Here is a 22,799-nt window from a genome sequence, read left to right on the forward strand (position 1 = left end):
TTTAAAAACAAGGTGCACAGTGAGCATTGTGCACCCGGGTGCATAAACCATATTTTGATGATTCACAATACAACACGAAGTAAGTACTTTTCCTCCATTTCTTTATAGTCACAACCGTTTATTTTTCACGGTTGCCAATGCATAATTTGAATTATTAATGTCTTTAATTATTAATGTCTTTAATTATTGATAAGTGAAAATTATAAAAAAATTGATATTAGCAAAATATACATTAAGACGATTCTAATAGGATCCCACATGAATATATTTTTCTAAAATATAGATGATAAAAAATAAACAAATTAGATTGTGCAAATAGTGCATAAAGCACAGTGTTGCAACTATTTTGAAACAAAGGAAGTATTAGTTTCTTCAAAAGTGGGGGTAATTGTAGTGTTAAAAAAATGAAAAGTCGGTTAGCGCTAAATGAAATGTAGAGACAGAAGCAAAATTTCAGCAATGAAGTTTGAGCAATTGCGCCAAACTTCATTGCTGAAATTCCCGATGGCAAAAACAAAGTATCTTTAGTTCACTAAAACAATTATTCCACTCAAAAATCATCTTTATCGTTCACATCAACAACTTCATCCACTTCGTTTCCATATCTCCTTCTTGAACTCAGGAGGTGAAACATTAAAGTCGTCGGCGTCGATTTGCATTATCGTCATCGTCTTCTTCATCTTTCCATTCTACTGAATAAATCTGGGTTGTAGCAAGTATTCTGTAGTCTGTTTTCGGGAAACATCTATGGAAGAAGATAAAGGGAGGGCAGCAAAAGAAGATTATAATTAGACTAGGTAAGTTTTCAATAAGTATGAAAAATATTTCATTAATAATTAAGAAACATCATTAATGTATTAATATAGCAATTATTAGCATCATTAAGTAACAATTATTAATACTAGACTTATATGCACACGATGCGTGTGAGAGTATATATATTAAAAAAATTAATCTCTATTATATAAAGGAACAGCTGAGGGCATAAGAGTAAAATAACTTTTTGTGTCCCCCTGTGAATTGACGATAATAGCCTCACTAACCCCATCCTTCCAAACCCTAGAGATTCACTGACCCACGATCTCTCCCTCCTCTCAACTCACGCCTTTTCTCTCTCCTCTCAACTCCATGGTAATTCTGCAACTCCCAAACATCCCTTTCTTCATCTCCGGTCACCATCGAAACTCTAGAAATTCAATGAAGAACCCTAATGTAGGGGGTTTTTTCCCGTTCCCTACAATGAGGGGTTTGGCACGCGCCAGCTCGTTTAGAGAACCGTTGAATTGTTTTTGCACCTCGAAGGAGTCGCCACCAAACTTATTTTAGGTCTCGTTTGGGAAGACCGCACAATGACTCTATTTTTGGATAAGGCCTTGAATCCTTGAAACGGATGGGTGAGATCCAGGCTCGGGAACAAAAATGCTTGTTCGGCGGGCTTTAGAAATATTCAAGTACGTTGGCACAACATTGTTTCGAAAAGAAACCCTAAGATTAGACTATGTGGGTTTGCAAATTAGAACAAAATAGAATTTCTAATTGTACGGTGGTCACTTTGCTTTAAAGATTGATTTAAGGAACCTAAGGCCGATTTGTCCAAAAATATCTTCGTTAAGCGTGATGTAACCTTTGTATTTTGTTGTATTTAGCATGTTGGTGATGAAAGCGATAAAGCACATAAAGCAACATCACAATACTAAATAAAGTGCGGAATTAGTAAATACAAGACCCCCTAGAAAAGGACTAGGGAGTAGTTCCACATTGCCTAGAAATGGACTAGGCAAGTAAAGGTGCGGAATTGAAAGTGCAAAATTGAAATTGCAATATTGAAATTGCGGTATTGAAATTGCGGTATTGAAATTGCGGTATTGAAAGTGCGATATTGAAAGTGCGATATTGAAATTGCGATATTGAAATTTGTACTTGGGCACATGAGATTCGAACGCCAAGCGGCTCCTTAAAAATAAGTGCGCCCGACACGAATTCAAAGCCAAAAATCTCAACTTGGGAGAGGTTGCTCAACCCAAATGTCCTAGATTTTGCATATTGAACTTGAAATTGAAAGCTTGAATATTGAAAGGTTTGAACTTGAAAAGATTGAAACTTTGAACTTGAAATGATTGAAATTTGAAAACTTGAACTTGTATGTTGAAATTTGAAGACTTGAACTTGTATATTGAAAAATGGAGACTTGAACTTGTATATTGAAAAAATGGAGTTTTGAATCTCAAAAGATTAAACCTTTAAATGCTAAAAGGTGTCATCTTTGATTACTCCATGCTTGAAGGTGATTCTAGTTCAAAGAGATGAATGCAAGCAACTTTGAACATCCTTGAATCTTGAAAGTTTGTATTTTGTATTTTGAAAAAGTTTGTATTTTTGAAAAAGCATGTATGATTGTTGCAAGTGGTGTTTTTTATGGCAAAAAACACCAGCTTGCTAATAATTTGAAATCAAAATAGCATGATTAATTGAAATGGGATTCGGATTTACCTAGTTAAGCTTAGGCTCGAGCTCCCAATTGCTCTTGAATTTAGGACTTTTTTTATGTGTTTTGATGAGTTTTGAAGTTTGTATTGTGAGGAGTAATGTCGAAATTACGACGTTATATGTGTTGTGCTCCCCCTTTTTTCGAAGGAAATGAGGGGTACTTTAGGAGGGAAATGGTGCAAAACGCCAGCACATGCCAGCGCCTGGCGCCAGGCCAGCGCTGGGCGCTGCTGACGTGGGCTGAATGCTGCCAAAAAAGACGGAAAGATGCCGTCCTTGATTTGTCTTGTATGGGTGTACCTTCGTACGAATAGTACGATGTTTGTCACGTAGTGTTTGCTTGGAGGTTAAGGCTTGAATTTGCGTCTAAAAACAAACCTCTCTCGGGTTTTTGAATTTCGGTTTTACGGGGCGGGGCCCGGCAAGCTCGGTTTTGTGGGTCGGGGCCCGAATTTGACTTGCCTTATATGATTTTGAGTGGAAAAGACCTAGTAAGACCAATGGGATGGTCCACTAGTTGAGATTGAACTTGGATTTTGAAATTGGATTTTGGAAGTTGTATTTTGTACCGAGTTCCGAGAGGGGAACGGTGTCGGGGATTGGATTTTAGACTTTGGATTTCGGAGGTATTCTTAGCAATTGGGATTTCCGCCTGAAGTTACTCCAATCGCCTAACAAGGATAATGGTTTTGTCATCATCCCAAAGGGGAGACACAAATTAGGTGTCTATAGAAGCCCCCACTTTGACTGAGCGTTCGGTTAGGAAAGCGCAAGTCAAAGTATTTCGAAAGGGACGGAGAATGGTCAAGATGTCCTGCAATCGAGACCACTCTTTGTACGCCGGTACCTGCACAAAATAGGCTCTAGAAAAAGGATATAGTCTACCTCGGTGCGGTTGGTGATGACTCCGATTTGTACTTGTACTTTTCCGCCTTCAGTTCAGGACGGAGCTTGGCATCGAAAATTTGAATTTTTGAATCTTGAATTTTGAACTTTGACACTCGAAGTTAATCCGTTGGGATGTGCTTTGTTGGGGATAAGAGATTTTTACTGGCCCTTAAAATTTTGAACTTTGACTGACTTTCCCGGAGCTTGGGTGCATTGGGAGTTGGGCGCTTGAGTCGTTGTATTTTTTGGACTTTGTATTCTTGAAATATTCATCTGTTTGTACTTGGAGATACAGGTGTATACCCGTATTTTCGATGGATGGTTCGATGCGACGTTTGATGCTTGGTGCGGAAGACCGTAGCAGCAAAGGACGTGCAATCAGCACGGGAAATCGCGCGCGGCAGACCTGCGCATGCAGCAGGTCAGCGCTGGGCGCTGGTGCGGTGCCTGGCACTGGGCAGCACTATATAAGTGCCCCCTTGCCGTGCCATTTTGAGGTACATTCACTTGAAATTTTTGCTTCTTTTCTCTCAAAGGTCGACTAGCTTCTCCCCTTGGTCTTGTTCTTGCCTTGTCCATGTAAGTTTTTCATGTTTTTTGCTTATGAAATAACTCTAGGATTGCATGTAGTTTGATTTTCTCGTACTTTGAAATGATGCTTGTATGCTTAAGTTTCTTGAATCTTGTAGAAAATTGTTTGATAGCCACTTGAACTTGAACTGTTGGAATTTGTACTTTTGAATTTTTGAACTTGTATCTGCTTTGGCATGAATAGCCTAGGCGTTGATGTAGAACTTGAATACCTGCTTCGGCGTGGATAGCCTAGGCGTTGGTGTAGGAATTTGAATACCTGCTTCGGCGTGGGTAGCCTAGGCGTTGGTGTAGAACTTGTACCTTGAATTAGAGGTCCACTGGGGATTTTGTTTTGAATTGAATTTTTTTTGACTTTGCTCAGGCTAGTATAGGATAGCCCCTAGTTTAGAATTTTGACACTTTGTATGCTGCTTGATTTAGTATGCCTCGTCACACTCGGAGAAAGCTTGCTGAGTCATCTGTGGTTCGAGCTGCTGAGGAAGATGCTTCGGATGATGAAGCGGCTGCAATAAATGCACCAGGTGGGGGTATGGTTCCCCGGGATGCGCCCGCTTTCCATGGTGCTGGTTGGACCCCTTCCGACCTGGTGTTTCGGCCGGATTGGCACTTGTCTCAGCGGCCTCGCGCTGGCATGGTGAGTCTTGTACTGTATTTCGAATTTGTACTTTGTATTTGTATAGGTCTTGAGCTAACTCGTTCACCTGTAGGCCGACGGAAAGCCGTTCCGTACTTACTGGTCCTTGGTGGAAGTTCAGAGGGCCTTTAAAGCTCTCCGTGCCGATGAGGAGGCTATGGGGATTTGGTCACAGATGGGCCTGGCCGATTTCTGGCGCACCATGGGAGGTTCCTCGAGGAGAACGGGGAATAAGAACCGTTTGTGGGCTTTGTTGGAGCTGTGGTGGGATACCACCAACACTTTCCACATGGCATGGGGGGGAGATTACTATTACCCCTCTTGAGTTGCTATGATTACAGGTCTTCCTTTTTCTGAGAGGAATGTGACCTTTGACTCTGAGCTGACGTGGCGCTCGGCCGCTGCCAGGGACTTGCTCGGCCCTGTTGTTGACTTGTCAGAGGACGACTCTCACGCTTCTGTGGTGCTTGTGGATGCTATCTGTGGCGAGGGTGTGTCCGCGGAGCAGAGAGTTAGGCTCTTCCTCCTTGTCTTGGTTAGCAGAATGATTGCCCCTAGTAGGAACAGTCGGGTGCATATTAGCTTCTTGTCCGCTCTGAGGGACTTGAGAGCTGTTCCGAGTTATAACTGGGGTGGTTTGGCCTATAGCCACCTCTTGTATGAAATGGGGCGGGCCTCCCGGACTTCACTGGGAGTGACCCAAGCATGGCTGCTCTGTGGAGCGTGCTGGAGTTCGAGACTCCTTGTACTTTGTATTTTGTATTTGTATGCTTGTATCTTGAACTTGACTGATGTTTTGTTTGTTCCTTGAAAGATTTGGATCTATGAGCACTTCCCGACTTTGGCGCCGGAGCGTACTAGAGATGCGGCTTACCCGTATGCTGCCTCTTGGATAGGAGCGGTGCGCCTTGGTGCGTCCCTGGCGGCTTCTCGTAGAGCTTGGAGAGTTTTGCCTGCTGATAGGGTAATATTCTTGTACTGTTTTGCTTTCTTGTATTTGTATTTGTACTGTTGCCTGAGTTGTTTGCTTTGTATGTGGTATGGCGTCCTTTTGCCAATGCAGTTGTACCTGCCTCAGATGCTCGTGCCCAATTCCTGTCTGGGCGGCGGGTTTTGCTTCTAGGGCTGTACCGCCATATGTGGTATCTGGGGGAGCGAGTGTCCCTTCAGCACAGTTCAGGGGATAGACTTGTCCCCAAGGATCCACCGGAGTCCATGCTGGCGTTGGATAAAGAGTTGGCCCGGCTCTATGCGGAGGCTAGGGGCGAGGCTGTTTGCCGCTCTTGGAGGGAGTTTGTACACAGGAAGGGGAGCTATGATGGCTCCACCAGTACGCTTCGTACTGTCGGTGAGTTTTGAACCTTGTATTCTTGTATTCTTGTATTGATTGCATGATTGTATCATTGTATGATTGTATGTAGGAGGAGGAGGTTGATCCTAAGGACATTCCTCATGCTGATAGGATCCTCCGCTATGAGAACTCGGACGGGGAAGAGGTGGAGACCATTCCTTGGGCTTCTCCTCCGCACCGGAAATCATATGATGTTGTACCCGAGCCTTACGCCCCTGTAAGTACTGTTGCATTTTTGAAACTGTTTGTAACATGTGTTTGGAAATTGATCTTGAATTTTGTATGCAGGCGCCTCGGGCGAGAGTGCATCGCTGGATGCTCTTGCTTGATTCTTGGAAGAGGCAGTGCGCCAAGCTGACCCGGAAGCTTTCTGGCCGGAACAGAGAGGTACCTCACTTGATTTTGAAACTTGTATACTGGAAATTCCAACTTGGGAAATTGATTCTTGAAATTGTATCTTGTATAGGAGCGCCGTCGAGACCGTAGAGACTCTGTTGACAGGGAGCCTCAGGCGGAGACGTCCTCGAGACAGGAGGGACCGAGCTTGGAGCTGGGACAGGGGTCCGGTGCTGGTGCTCATCAGAGGCACTCTGATGTTGAGTGGGGAGCTTCCCCTTTTGTACATGTTGACCACACCAGGCATTCATTCGGAAGTGCTAGCGGTTCACGACCCTTTGTTCCTCCTTCCGGCTACTACTTCGGAGGAAGTGGTCCTCAGCCTTGGGGTGCAGGTTCATGGGCTTGCTACGCGGAGATGGATAGGATGCGCCAGGCTCAGATGTATGGGTCGTATCCGTATATTTCGATGTCGCCGCCGTATCAGTATTCCTCCCCTCAGCAGGGAGTTCATCCCTCCACTGGCATACTTCGTATCTCGGAGCAGGATCCTAGTACCCCTGGGACGGAGATGGATCAGGAGCTGGAGCGCCTTAGGAGGCGTAATAGGGACAAGGCACCAGTGGTTGACGTCACTGCTGATGATGACTCAGACTGACCCTGCATGGTAGCGAGTTCCAGCTTGTCTGGGTTGATTTTGTATAGGCTAGATGTATTGTATTTGTATGGATTGAAACTTGAATTTTTGTGTTTGTATGGTTTTGAACTTGAATTGGTTTGTAAAATTTGAATATTGGCTTTTGTATGTTTAAAATTGTATGCGTAGTGTGTGCCTTGAAATTTTGTAGCTAAATGCATGCATGACAAATTTGCGAAAAAATTTGAAAACATTTGCCCATTTTTTCGGGTGTATATACCCACTATAAAACCCCCACTTTGACTGAGGTTTTTTGGTTAGGAAAAGCGCAAGTCAAAGTATATTCAACTCTTGCTTATGCATATGCAGACTCGACTTAGGACGCCGATCTAGGACTAGAATGCTTGAATTTTGAAAAATCGACCCGGAATCTGCCCGAAGCGTTGATCCGGACTGCTTGAAATTGCGCGGCTTGCGGCTTTGGAATCTTGAATAATGGAGGTTGTACTCTGCTGTCCGAAACAATAAAGAGTGTGTACTCGGAGTCATAAGAGAGGACGGTGGCCTCGTCCTTAGATGCAGGCCCCTGCGCCTGGCGCAGGCTTGGCGCCTGGCGCCTGTGAGCTGTCGTGCAAGCCGACTTTTGTATAAATAGGGAGCTTGTTGGATCATTTCTTGCATCAATCCTTCCCTGCTATCATTGCATACTGCTTCCTCTCGAAAAGAAAAGAAGATATGGCTGTGTCTTTTGATAGTGCCTTGAACTCGTGGCTTGGTTCGCTAGGCAAGTTGGAGAAAAGGGAGCTTGATGGCATGCATCTTGGGGTGCCCGTCTCTTTCCGGTTTGTAAAATTGGATTTGCACTTCATTCTTGCTGCTCTGGAAGCTTGGGACCTGAACCATCATGTCTTCCTCTTTGGAAATAATGAGGTATGTCCCCTCCCTGAAGAATTTAGTGCCATATTGGGGTGGCCCTTGATGCTGGAGCCATGCATGCCTAGTGCTGAAGAACACTTTTTCTTGAACTTTGAAAGGTATTTGGGCCTGAAGCCCCCACTTTTGAGTGCTGTTGTATATGGCAGAGGGGTGGATTTGTCCCTCTTTGTTACCTACTTTGCTGGGCTTGATGTTCCCAAAGTTTTCCGCTTGAGAGCCTTGAGTTTTTGTATATTTGCACGCTTTCTCTTTTCGATGCAGGGGTTTGGTAATGGTGATGCCTCCCTAATTGAGATTGTAGAGAAGTTTGCTAATGGTCGGGACCCAATGCCGCTCGTGATTGGCGAAACATTGATGGGCCTTGACATGCTGAAGTCGGACCCCTCTTCATTGTCGTCGGGAAATCCGGTATTACTCCAAGTAAGGATCTGGAGCCTTCTTTGTATTGTTGAACTTGTACTTGTACTTGAATTTTGAATGTTGAATTTTGAAATGTGCTCCTTGTATACTCCCTAAGGTTTGGCTTATGGAGAGGCTCATGTTGGTGGCACCACCGGAGAACATGGCGAGTTACAATAGAAAAGGATTCACTGTGCGGCCCATGGTGTATGGCCGGCTTTCATTGGATGAGTGGAGATGCGCACTCTCTGGGATTGAATCTTGTATAAGGTGGGTAGTTCCTTGGTGGGGAATTGCTGCTATGAAACATGCCCCTGGTTCTGCTGTTTTGAGGGTGCCAAGCCTCACAATGCTAGTCTTCTACTCGCCTGCTCGAGTGATGAGACAATATGGCTTGAAACAGGAGATCCCAGAATGTACTGAAGAGAACCCGAAACCTGTTGCGCTGAATGCAAATCGACTTGAAGTTTGGAGGCGGTATTGGGTCGCCAAACCATTCTTGAGTATCCAGTTCCCACCTGAGCTAGTTGCTCTGTCTGCGGGGTACATTGTATGGATGAGAGGCCAAAGCCAGAGGGACATTTCTCTCTCCGGACAAGATAGAGTCCGAGGTTCTAGAGCTAGACGTCCTGCATCAACTGACTATGAGGATGGTGACGGGAGTGTGGCCCATCCGGTGCTTGACCGTTCGGAATCCAAAGGAGGTTCGTCGTCCTCCCGCCTTGGAAGGCTTGCAAGTTCCTTCTCCCGCCGCTTGGGCAAGGGGAAGATTGATGATTGATTGCGGGAGGAGCCAGGGGATAGTACTCAAGGTGCCAAGACTCAAGAGTATAGTCGCCCGACCCTAGATCTTTGTAGGCTAAATGTGTTTGAAATTGTATTTGAAGGAATTGTGTTTAGAATGTGTTTGGAAAATGTGTTTAGAACATGCGTTTAGGAAGTGAAAAGGGCTTTTGAACTTTGCTTCACTTGATCCCGACTTTGTATTTGAATTTGCTTTGAAGGCCTTAGGGCCAAATAAAGAGATATTGTGTTAAATTCCGCTTGAACATGCTTTGCTTTGAATTGGCACATTTGGAATGACAACAACACAATTTGAGTTTTGAAATTTGATTTGATTTTTCGGATGCCCTTAATTGAGGAAATTTTGATTTTTTTTGTATTAAAGTGGTCGGGCCTCGAAATGAGGTTGCCTACGTGTCCCGTTAGGGAATCAGGCCGGACGTAGTTCTGACTACCTTACAAGACCTGAATTTGGATTCTTGAATTTGAACATGGAACTTAGACATAGAAATTCTTGAGTTGATCGAGGTTGGTAAGAGATCTGAATTCTGTTCCGTCGATGTCTGTTAGTTCAACTGCTCCCCCGGAGAGGATCTTCTTGACAATGTATGGGCCTGCCCAGTTGGGTTTGAATTTTCCCCTTGGGTCCATGATGCTTTTGCAAAGGGCTTTCAGGACAAGCTCGCCTTCCTTGAAGTTTCGAGTTCTGACCCTTTTGTTGAAATGTCTGGCCACTCGGCGCTGATAGAACTGTACATGGCGAGCGGCTTGAAGCCGTCGCTCATCGAGCATGACTAGATCGTCATATCTTGCTTGTACCCATGCAGCTTCTGGGATTTTTCTTTCTAGGACTATCCTTAGAGAAGGTATCTCCAGTTCGACAGGTTGTACTGCTTCCATTCCATAGACCAATGAGAACGGAGTTGCACCAGTTGAAGTGCGAATTGAAGTTCGATATCCCCACAATGCGAAATGCAGCTTTTGGGGCCAGTCCTTGTAATTGGTAGTCATTTTCATGGTGATGGTCTTGACATTCTTGTTGGCTGCTTCGACTGCCCCATTGGTTTGTGGGCGATAAGGTGAAGAGCGATGATGTTGAATCTTGGACTCGGTGAATAGATCTTCACACTCTCCTTGAAAATGGGTTCCCTGGTCACTGATGAACTCGTGAGGAACGCCATATCTGCATATAATGTTTTCTTGTATGAACTGGGCCACTTGCTTGGAACCCAATGCTTTGAATGATCTGGCCTCGACCCATTTGGTGAAATAGTCGATGGCGACCAGTATGAATTCATGACCCCCGATGCCTGTTGGAGTGACTTTGCCGATGACGTCGATACCCCAGGCTGAGAATGGCCACGGTGATGATTGAGAGTATAGTAGTGATGGAGGAATGTGCTTCAGATTCGCACACTTTTGGCATGTGGGACACTTCTTGACAAAGAAGTAGCAGTCCCGTTCGAGGGTAGTCCAATAGTATCGTGCCCTGACGATCTTGAGAGCTAGCATTTTCCCATTCATGTGGGTGCCACAGACTCCTGCATGTATGTTGTCCATGACTCTTTGAGCTTCGTTCTTGTCAACACATCGGAGATTAGGACCGTTAAGGGACCTTTTGTATAGAATGCCGCCTTCTATGACGAAATTGGCTGACTGTAGTTGTAGAACCCTTCGATTCTTGCTTGAAAAGTGTGGGGGATACTCCAAACTTTGTAGATACCTTTGGATGTCTGTAAACCAAGGTTCATCTTCGTCTTGCTCGACGTGGTGAATAGCATGGACATATGCTTCTTCTTGACGGGTTTCAATTTTAAGTGGCATTTCAGCCATGCTGCTTGGAATGTTGATCATTGAGGCCAGTTTTGCCAGTGCATCGGCGAATTGATTCTCCTCTCTCGGGAGGTATGTATAGAGAAGCTCTTCTATTTGTTCAGAAAATTGCTCAAGGTAAGATTGGTATGGAGCCAGGCTCTCGCTCCTTACTTTCTATTTGCCGGAAATTTGATTGATGATTAGGGAGGAATCCCCGTACACTCGAAGTCTCTGGACACCTAGGGCTAAGGCGGCTTCCAGGCCCATAATGCATGCTTCATATTCTGCCGCATTGTTTGTGACGTTGAATTGCAGTTTTGCTGATATAGGAATGTGCGTGCCGTCTGGGGCTACTAGAATTACTCCAACACCACATCCGTTCTGATTGGAGGCACCGTCGAAATGCATTGACCAACTGTCATCACTAGTCATTAAGATTTGCTCGTCGGGCAAGTCGTAATACTTCCTCTTCTGCCTTGACAGGACAGTCGGCTAGGAAATCTGAGACTGCTGAACCCTTGATAGATTTCTGTGGAATGTATTTGAGGTCGAATTTTGCTAGTATGTGAGTCTTGAAATGAAGTTGCTGATATATTGTAGTCTGCCGAGAAAACCCCAAATTTCCTTTTCATTCGTTGGTGGTTGCATCTCGAGAATTGCCTTGATTTTTGAAGGGTCAGCCTCTATGCCTCGAGAGCTGATGACATATCCGAGCAACTTGCCTGACGTTACCCCGAATGCGCACTTTTGAGGATTGAGCCTCATATTGTATTGTCTGAGCCTGTTGAAAAACTTTCGAAGTACTGAGGTATGCTCATGTCATTCTTTGGATTTGACAATCATGTCGTCGACATATACCTCAATTTCCCTGTGAATCATATCGCTCATGATGGTTGTTGCTGTTCTTTGATAAGTTGCTCCTGCGTTCTTTAGTCCGAATGGCATAACTGTATAGCAATATGTACCCCACTGAGTGATGAAGGTTGTTTTCTCCGTGTCTTCCTCTGCCATGGGAATCTGATTGTAGCCTGTGTACCCGTCCATAAAAGAGAGTAAGGCATGATTTGCGGTGTTGTCGACTAGGATGTCGATGTGAGGCAATGGAAAACCGTCTTTAGGGCTGGCCCTGTTAAGATCCCTGTAGTCCACACACATTCGTACTTTGCCGTCTTTCTTTGGAACTGGGATGATATTTGCAATCCATTCTGGATATTTTGCTTCTCGAATAAACCCGGCCTCTAACTGCTTGGAGACCTCTTCTTGAATTTTGAGGGAAACATCCGGTTTCATGCGACGGAGCTTCTGCTTGATGGGCTTTGACCCTGGAATAAGGGGAATTGTATGCTGACCGATGCTTGGATCAACCCCTGGCATATCATGATAGGACTATGCGAAGACGTCTACATACTCTGAAAGTAGTTTGATAAGATCGTCCCGCTCTGATGGGGAAAGAGTTAAACCAATCTGAACTAGTTTTGAATCACTGCTGTTAGAAAGGTTGATTTATTCTGTTTCCTCAATTATGGGCGTCATGTTTTCATGATTTTCGATAGCTTTTAGAAATTCAAAGTCAGTTTCTTGTGAAGCAAAGTTGTGTGGTTTATGATTTGATTTTGAATTAGGACTCGAAGATTAAGTAGAAATTGAAGTGTTATTGAAATCAACAATCATTACATCGACTGTTTTGACTTGAAGCTCGGCCTTTAGAGGCACTTTATTGATGCAAGACTCTACTTCTAGACACTTAGACTCATTGCTAGACTCAGATCCAGACTCATCCTCAGACTCGGACTCGCTCATCATAGATCCTTCGCCCACAGTAATCTTGAACATTTTGCCGTTTGGAGCTGTTATCTTGAGAGACTTTCTCCAGCCATTGACCATCTTCTCACTTGGAGTAATCAACTTAGATGGGTCGAAGTCTTCGATTTGAGTGATCATTTGAACCATGGTGTCTTCAGAAATGGTTGGGGTCATCTCCTGGCCAAATAGCAGACCGAAAGCTGAGGAATCAAGGCATTCAGGGAGGCCTTGTCTTGTATTGGAGGAGCATCCTCTAGAAAGTGATAGTCTTGAAAGATCTCGAATCCAGGGTAGAGAACCCCCTTTGAAGAGTCATAGAATGGTTCTGGGAAGTCGAAGTATAAGTCATCCTCTCCTTCTTTCACGAATTGCCCATTGAGTGTGAGTTGATGAGGAGGTATTTTGAATTGATCTTTGCCAGCTCGACGGGCCTTTAGCTTAGCCTTTTGCTGCTTGTCATCGAACTTGGTCGGCTTGTATCCCAGACCGCAACAGTTGGTCTATTCTTGGGTTTTGAAAGGAGATTCGGTAGGTGGTGGCAGAGTAGTGCCCAAGAAACGCCCACGCTTGATCATCATGCGCTTTGCCATGGGATTCATTCGGGATTCGATAGCCCCAACTTCAGCACTGAATCCCCAGAGGTCTTTGTCCCTGTCATCATGTTCGATTAGTATCAGAGCCTTGTCGGCTATCTTGGTCCTTGGATGAGATGCGTGCAGGGTAATGCCATTTCCTTGGACCTCCATTCGGACTTTCTGGTGAAGTGAAGATGGCACTGCTTTGAGGTCATGGATCCAAGGTCTTCCCAGTAGGAGATTGAAACTTGCTTTGATGTTAAGCACTTGAAAGCTCACTTTCCGCTCGATTGGCCCTGTGCGGAGTAGTAGAGTGAGAGTTCCCATTGCTTCCCGACGAGTGTTGTCATAGGCAAGAACACCTTGGGTGGAACTAGAAAAGTCACTAGGGGTGAAACCCAGATTTTCGGCAGTGCGGAGAGGACACACATTGATAGCCGATCCATTGTCCACTAGAGTCATGGGGATGATCTTGTCTTTGTATTCAACAGTCAGATAGAGAGCCTTGTGATGGCCCGCCCCCTCAGGTGGGAGGTCTTCATTAGTAAAGGTGATTCCTTCTTCCAGATTTGTAAGCAACCCGATCAATTCGTCAGGAGTGACTTCTGGGGTGACATTCAGTTTGACCAGAGCATTGATAAGAGCAGTGTGGTGCTCCACAGAGGAAGCCATGAGTTACCAAATATTAAGCTCTGCTTTAGTGCTCTTCAATTGTTTGATTAGAGGGTTCTCCTCGGTGGGTAGAGGAACATTTGTTGCCGGTGCCGTTCTGTTGGCTGGCTCTTGAATTCGACCAGACCTAATCATGACTTGAACACTGTTTTCTACCTTAGGGTCCAAATACCAGCCGGCGCTTACAATTTCTCGGCATTCATCGTCAGAGATGTTTTCAACAGGAGGGTCCTGATATGTGTCTTCATCATCGGTGGCCCAGATCCCGCAAATGTCTCCTTGAGGTAACCCAGATTCTGAGTTTTCACTTGGCTGCACAAAGTGTGGTACAGACCCTTGATTATGAAATATTTCCTCTACCTCAAATGGGCCCACAACATGGAAAAAAGTTTCTTGATTGTCTTCGAGAGCCCTTATGCGAACCTCAGCTTCCTCAACACGTTCATAGAGCTTTGCTACAGCTGCTGCTAGTGAAGTCATCTTGAGTAGGATCTTGAGAAGAGGAATCTGAGCACCTAGTTAGGTCATGATTTTGAACTTTAGAACTTTGAACTTCCCGACACGTGATATGATATGCATGCAATGAATGAGACCTAGACTTGACTTAAGTGTAACACCCTGTATTTTAAGCCTCTTTTATTAATCTGTAATTACGATTATTCACGTAATTACGTCCTAAATTTTTCCGATATTATTTTAATTTATCTTATTATGTTCACATTTTTATCGTGACATGATACGAAACATTTAAGCCCAATTTTTGATAACCCATAATCTGATTTTTCACCCAAATTTTTAAAATTTACACTTTTGTCCTTATCTAAACCAAAACAAAGAAAACCAATTTCTTCTTCTCCTACCTCTCATACGTGTGAGTTCAAGGATATGGCAACTATGATTCTTGCCAAATGTCCAAATTTTGATTCATTTTGATGACTCATTGAATTAAACTTCTGATGTTTTGCCAAGTTTCTTTTCCTCCTTTATACTTTTGACTTATGTATCTCTTCACCAAGAAGCTAAAAAAATTGGACTCATAAATGACGTTTTGTATTTCATTCAAGCTTTATAAATAGCTCCTTGAATGATCAGTATTTTCAACACAAAAATCCAATTCGATTATTGAGTAAATAATCCAAAAACACCATTGTTAAAGGTTGGAGCTTTTTACCCCATTAATTTTGACTACTCACTTTCTCTCTCCTCTGTTTTGACCCACCGTGGTGCCGCCCTCTTGGCCACCGCACCACCACATGATGTCGGCGAGTCCTTCCCATTGCCGATCAACCACGGTGTCGTCCTTCCGGTGTGGCTTGCTGCCGCCATGACCGAAGCTAGCCACATTTTCTTCCGCCCTTGCTCTTGTTGTGTCGCTGCTATTGTTGTTCTTGTTTATTACTATGCTCCCTTGTTTTTATTCAAGAGCCCAGATACTGTTTCCAAGGTATAATATCATATTCCTTTTAAGCCCATTTGCTTATTTCTCAAAATTAATTAAAGCCCCAAAATTCTAGTGTTACGTGACTTTAGCTTAACAAAAGCATATGATTAGCTTTTAGTTAGATGTATTTTCTTGGTTAAGCTTCTAATTAATTATGATTATATTGTTATGGGTATATTATGGAGCATTGAGGATTATTATTAGTGACAAGCTTACTGATGGCGATTATTGGTGCTTAAATGATAAGCTATAGAGGTAATACTTATGTCCAGCAATTATATTTATGTGCCCGTATGTAAAAGTATTATATTATGTTATTGTAATTTTTATGTACAACATTTAAGCTTTATATGCCCATATATGAAATGTGTTACTATTATGTGATTATTTGTTTATTATGTTTATTATGTGATAAATGATGATATATGTTTATGATTATGATCATGATGTTATGATGTTAAAGACGTTGTTCGGAAATAATTATAATATTTATAAAGTTATTTTAAAGAAATACGATGTTGCTTTTGTCGGCCTGGAAAAGTGAACTGAACTAGTAAATGGGCAAGTTATAGGTAGAGGCCATGTTAAAGTTAAAGTTTGGGAAATAGTTCCCCCCTGAAAAGATGTAAGAAAAGTCCCGCCAAAGCCTGTACTTGCCAATGAGCTGTAAAGGAAATGATTCCCTGCCGACACAGTTTTCAAGATAACGAGATTAAGTTAGTTATTTCCGAACAATAAATGCTAATGATTGATATGTGCCAAATGATTTTCAAAATAAAACCGTTTTGACGGGCTGGAGTAATATTACTGAGTTTTCCACTCATTTTTGTATTTTCTGTGTTTTTCCTGTTTTCTATTTTTATGATGATGTACAAGAGTTGCTCAAGAGGAGAGTTATCACTGGAGTTGGTAATTTGTTATAGAGATATGAAGATGAGAAATATTTATTATGGAAATCCTACTATTGAGTTTTAGATTATGAGAGTATAAAATTATATTTATTTTTGGGGATATTGTATTATTTATGGAATGTTATTAAGGATTATTTTATTTGTGGGCCCATACCCACATGTCTCAGGATTAATTAAGCCTAATTCCGCTGCTAATGATCAGTTAAGTACGGTTTATTACCGAAAATTAAGGAGCCGAAAAGTCGAGGCGTTACAGTATGGTATCAGAGCGGAGCCCAGCCGGAAGTGCTCTGCACTGCCTGGGTATGATCTTTGGGATATGAGAAATTTTTGAGGAGAATAAGTATTTTAAGAGAAGTGATTGACTTTTTGGGTTGCTAATAAAGTATGTCATAAGTATGACCATCTGGGTTTAGACCGAACTTAAGTTTTGAGATACCTAGTTTCGAGGACGAAACTTTTTCTAAGGGGGTAAGGATGTAACACCCCGTATTTTAAGCCTCTTTTATTAATCTGTAATTACGATTATTCACGTAATTACGTCCTAAATTTTTCCGATATTATTTTAATTTATCTTATTATGTTCACATTTTTATCGTGACATGATACGAAACATTTAAGCCCAATTTTTGATAACCCATAATCTGATTTTTCACCCAAATTTTTAAAATTTACACTTTTGTCCTTATCTAAACCAAAACAAAGAAAACCAATTTCTTCTTCTCCTACCTCTCATACGTGTGAGTTCAAGGATATGGCAACTATGATTCTTGCCAAATGTCCAAATTTTGATTCATTTTGATGACTCATTGAATTAAACTTCTGATGTTTTGCCAAGTTTCTTTTCCTCCTTTATACTTTTGACTTATGTATCTCTTCACCAAGAAGCTACAAAAATTGGACTCATAAATGACGTTTTGTATTTCATTCAAGCTGTATAAATAGCTCCTTGAATGATCAGTATTTTTCAACACAAAAACCCAATTCGATTATTGAGTAAATAATCCAAAAATACCATTGTTAAAGGTTGGAGCTTTTTACCCCATTAATTTTGACTACTCACTTTCTCTCTCCTCTGTTTCGACCCACCGTGGCGCCGCCCTCTTGGCCACCGCACCACCACATGATGTCGGCGAGTCCTTCCCATTGTCGATCAACCACGGTGTCGTCCTTCCGGTGTGGCTTGCTGCCGCCATGACCGAAGCTAGCCACATTTTCTTCCGCCCTTGCTCTTGTTGTGTCACTGCTATTGTTGTTCTTGTCTATTACTATGCTCCCTTGTTTTTATTCAAGAGCCCAGATACTGTTTCCAAGGTATAATATCATATTCCTTTTAAGCCCATTTGCTTATTTCTCAAAATTAATTAAAGCCCCAAAATTCTAGTGTTACATGACTATAGCTTAACAAAAGCATATGATTAGCTTTTAGTTAGATGTACTTTCTTGGTTAAGCTTCTAATTAATTATGATTATATTGTTATGGGTATATTATGGAGCATTGAGGATTATTATTAGTGACAAGCTTACTGATGGCGATTATTGGTGCTTAAATGATAAGCTATAGAGGTAATACTTATGTCCAGCAATTATATTTATGTGCCCGTATGTAAAAGTATTATATAATGTTATTGTAGTTTTTATGTCCAGCATTTAAGCTTTATATGCCCATATATGAAATGTGTTACTATTATGTGATTATATGTTTATTATGTGATAAATGATGATATATGTTTATGATTATGATCATGATGTTATGATGTTAAAGACGTTGTTCGGAAATAATTATAATGTTTATAAAGTTATTTTAAAGAAATACGATGTTGCTTTTGTCGGCCTGGAAAAGTGAACTGAACTAGTAAATGGGCAAGTTACAGGTAGAGGCCATGTTAAAGTTAAAGTTTGGGAAACAGTTCCCCCCTGAAAAGATGTAAGAAAAGTTCCGCCAAAGCCTGTACTTGCCAATGAGTTGTAAAGGAAATGATTCCCTGCCGACACAGTTTTCAAGATAACGTGATTAAGTTAGTTATTTCCGAACAATAAATGCTAATGATTGATATGTGCCAAATGATTTTCAAAATAAAACCGTTTTGACGGGCTGGAGTAATATTACTGAGTTTTCCACTCATTTTTGTATTTTATGTGTTTTTCCTGTTTTCTATTTTTATGATGATGTACAAGAGTTGCTCAAGAGGAGAGTTATCACTGGAGTTGGTAATTTGTTATAGAGATATGAAGATGAGAAATATTTATTATGGAAATCCTACTATTGAGTTTTAGATTATGAGAGTATAAAATTATATTTATTTTTGGGGATATTGTATTATTTATGGAATGTTATTAAGGATTATTTTATTTGTGGGCCCATACCCACAGGTCTCAGGATTAATTAAGCCTAATTCCGCTGCTAATGATCAGTTAAGTACGGTTTATTATCGAAAATTAAGGAGCCGAAAAGTCGGGGCGTTACACTAAGTGTCACTCCGAAGATTCGGGATTTTGGATTTTGTACTTGTATTCGGGATTTGCAACCCGTTGGAAATGTTTGAGAGGAGCGTTCATTCTTTTGTGAAAGTTGGCTCTTGTACTAGAACTTGGGAAATCGAAAAGGAATATTTCGACCTATTGGAAATTGGACTTATTTGAAGGGGATTTCAACCCGCCCTAGGACATGGAAATTGGGCTTGTACTAGGAAATTGAATTTATAAGGGAATTTCGACCCATTGGACTTGGAATATTTGAAGGGGATTTCAACCCGATTGAAAGAGATTGATTTTGTATTATTTAAAGGGAATTTCAACCCGTCAATATTTTAGTGAAGTTTCAACCCATTGGAATATTTGAATGGAATTTCAACCCGTGGATTTGAACTTGTATTATTTCAGGGGATTTTCAACCCGTGGATTTGAACTTGTATTATTTCAGGGGATTTTCAACCCGTGGATTTGAACTTGTATTATTTCAGGGGATTTTCAACCCGTGGATTTGAACTTGTATTATTTCAGGGGATTTTCAACCCGTTTGAATTTTGAGTTTGACTCGAAGTTTGAATTTTGAAATGGAAAGGGGTGCATTTTGTATGTAGAACATGAAGCTTCGTATTTGGAAAATCCGGCATTATGTTGCCGTGGATATTGAATTTGGGAACTTGACAGTCCGGCATTATGCCGCCGTTGACTTGGAGTGTAGGATTTGAAATTTGAAGGTTTGGAATTTTTGAACTTCGAGCTTGAGGTTTGAAATGCGGAATGGAAAATCGGCATTACGACGGTATGTATTTGGAATTTGAAGTTTTGAGCATAGGACTTGAAATTCGAAAGATTGACATGGAATTTTGAGGTTTGAAAGTTGGAGTTGAAAAGTTGGCATTACGCCGGTCATGAATTTTGGCATTTGAACTTTTGAGGTTTGGAATTGGCAACTTGACTTCGATGCTCGAAGACTTGAATGTTTGAAATAGAAATCCGGCATTAAGGCGCCGTTGGATTGAGTCTTGACTTGGAACTTGAAACTCGAAATTTGGACTAGAAAATCCGGCATTATGGCACCGTTGGGTTGTGTTTGAAGTTTTGGACTAGAAAGTTCGAATTTGAACTTGAAGCTTGAAGACTAGGAAATCCGGCCTTATGACGCCGTTGGATTTGGACTTGAAAATTGAGGTTTTGAACTAGAAAATTTGGATTCAACTTTGAAACTTGGAATTTGGACTAGAAAATTTGGATTCAACTTTGAAACTTGGAATTTGGACTAGAAAATCCGGCATTATGACGCCGTTGGATTTGGACTTGACTTGGAGATTTGAGGTTTTGAAAATAGAAAATCCGGCATTATGACGCCGTTGGATTGCATTTTGAATTTGGAACTTGGAATTTTGACTTGAAAATCTGGCATTATGACGCCGTTGGGTTGATTTTGAATTTGTAGCTTGGAATTTGGACTCGAAAATCTGGCATTATGACGTCGTTGGATTGAATTTTGAGTTTGTAGCTTGGAATTTGGACTCAAAAATCCGGCATTATGACGTCGTTGGATTGAATTTTGAGTTTGTAGCTTTGAATTTGGACTCGAAAATCCAGCATTATGACGCCGTTGGATTGAATTTTGAGTTTGGCATTTGTGCGTGAGGCGTGTTTAAGGGTTTTGAATCAAATGGAGTGACACTCCTAAAGACCCTAAAATCGGCGATTTAGATGCATGAGGTTTGAATGATGCTCCTAGGGGTTTGGTTTCCTAGTTGGAGCCATTCACACGTGCAAATACGCCAACACAATGCACAAGTAGCACGTTGTCACACTAATCATGAATATGAATGCGACATGCAAAGTTCTCAACCTAAGGTCGGTCTAAGTTTTTGTATGATGCAAGTGGTCGGCTTTGAGTGTCAAAAAGGTAATCGGCTAAGAGACGGATCCGGCGACAAGCTTTCACGTTCCGCCTAAGGGAAGTGTGTGTCGGCAGACGACCTCCATACTTGACATCGGGAATGTCAAGCAAATGCCAAGTTTCGGTAGGCGCGGAAATGGTCACACACTTTGGTCGGGAACTTATGGAGAGTCACCATTTCGTTGCCCCCGGGGCTAGCCCGAATGTAGAACACATCCGTTTGGGCAAAGGTAGAAATTCATTTTGCACAATATGGTTTTCGAAAAATGCATGAAATGCCTAAAAATTGAAATTGAAATCGTACTTGAATTTGTATTTGTAAAGCCCGTTTTTCGGCACTCGTTCACGAGGCTTGGGAGCGTCTTTCTAGATGCAAAAACAGACTAACTCCCAACACGAAAAGTTGAGCAAAAGTGGGCAACAAGCCACTGTGAGCCACTGTCCTGGATGCAGGCAGCGGCGTTGGGCGCAGGGGCTGCGCCTGGCGCCAATGCTGGCATCCAGTACTTCGGCAGATCAGTGGCTGGTTGCTCGAAATCTGCTCTCATTTTCGAAATTGAAATTACAAGAATTCCCCAGTGGAGTCGCCAACTTACTGTAGGGTTCCCGTTCCCTACAATGGGGGGTTTGGCACGCGGCGGTTCGTTTAAAGAACCGTTGAATTGTTTTTGCACCTCGAAGGAGTCGCCACCAAACTTATTTTAGGTCTCGTTTGGGAAGACCGCACAATGACTCTATTTTTGGATAAGGCCTTGAATCCTTGAAACGGATGGGTGAGATCCGGGCTCGGGAACGAAAATGCTTATTCGACGGGCTTTAGAAATATTCAAGTACGTTGGCACAACATTGTTTCGAAAATAAACCCTAAGATTAGACTATGTGGGTTTGCAAATTAGAACAAAATAGAATTTCTAATTGTACGGTGGTCACTTTGCTTTAAAGATTGATTTAAGGAACCTAAGGCCGGTTTGTCCAAAAATATCTTCGTTAAGCGTGATGTAACCTTTGTATTTTGTTGTATTTAGCATGTTGGTGATGAAAGCGATAAAGCACATAAAGCAACATCACAATACTAAATAAAGTGCGGAATTAGTAAATACAAGACCCCCTAGAAAAGGACTAGGGAGTAGGTCCACATTGCCTAGAAATGAACTAGGCAAGTAAAGGTGCGGAATCGAAAGTGCGAAATTGAAATTGTTGTATTGAAATTGCGGTATTTGACATTGCGGTATTGAAATTGCGGTATTGAAAGTACGATATTGAAAGTGCGATATTGAAAGTGCGATATTGAAATTGCGATATTGAAATTGCGATATTGAAATTTGTACTTGGGCACATGAGATTCGAACGCCAAGCGGCTCCTTAAAAATAAGTGCGCCCGACACGAATTCAAAGCCAAAATTCTCAACTTGGGAGAGGTTGCTCAACCCAAATGTCCTAGATTTTGCATATTGAACTTGAAATTGAAAGCTTGAATATTGAAAGGTTTGAACTTGAAAAGATTGAAACTTTGAACTTGAAATGATTGAAATTTGAAAACTTGAACTTGTATGTTGAAATTTGAAGACTTGAACTTGTATATTGAAAAATGGAGACTTGAACTTGTATATTGAAAAAATGGAGTTTTGAATCTCAAAAGATTAAACCTTTAAATGCTAAAAGGTGTCATCTTTAATTACTCCATGCTTGAAGGTGATTCTAGTTCAAAGAGATGAATGCAAGCAACTTTGAACATCCTTGAATCTTGAAAGTTTGTATTTTGTATTTTGAAAAGGTTTGTATTTTTGAAAAAGCATGTATGATTGTTGCAAGTGGTGTTTTTTATGGCAAAAAACACCAACTTGCTAATCATTTGAAATCAAAATAGCATGATTAATTGAAATGGGATTCGGATTTACCTAGTTAAGCTTAGGCTCGAGCTCCCAATTGCGCTTGAATTTAGGACTTTTTGTATGTGTTTTGAAGAGTTTTGAAGTTTGTATTGTGAGAAGTAATGTCGAAATTATGACGTTATATGTGTTGTGCTCCCCCTTTTTTCGAAGGAAATGAGGGGTATTTTTAGGAGGGAAATAGTGCAAAACGCCAGCACACGCCAGCGCCTGGTGCCAGGCCAGCGCTGGGCGCTGCTGACGTGGGCTGAATGCTGCCAAAAAAGA

The sequence above is a fragment of the Spinacia oleracea genome, chromosome 3 (assembly GCF_020520425.1).
Source record: "Spinacia oleracea cultivar Varoflay chromosome 3, BTI_SOV_V1, whole genome shotgun sequence".
Lineage (NCBI taxonomy): Eukaryota > Viridiplantae > Streptophyta > Magnoliopsida > Caryophyllales > Amaranthaceae > Spinacia > Spinacia oleracea.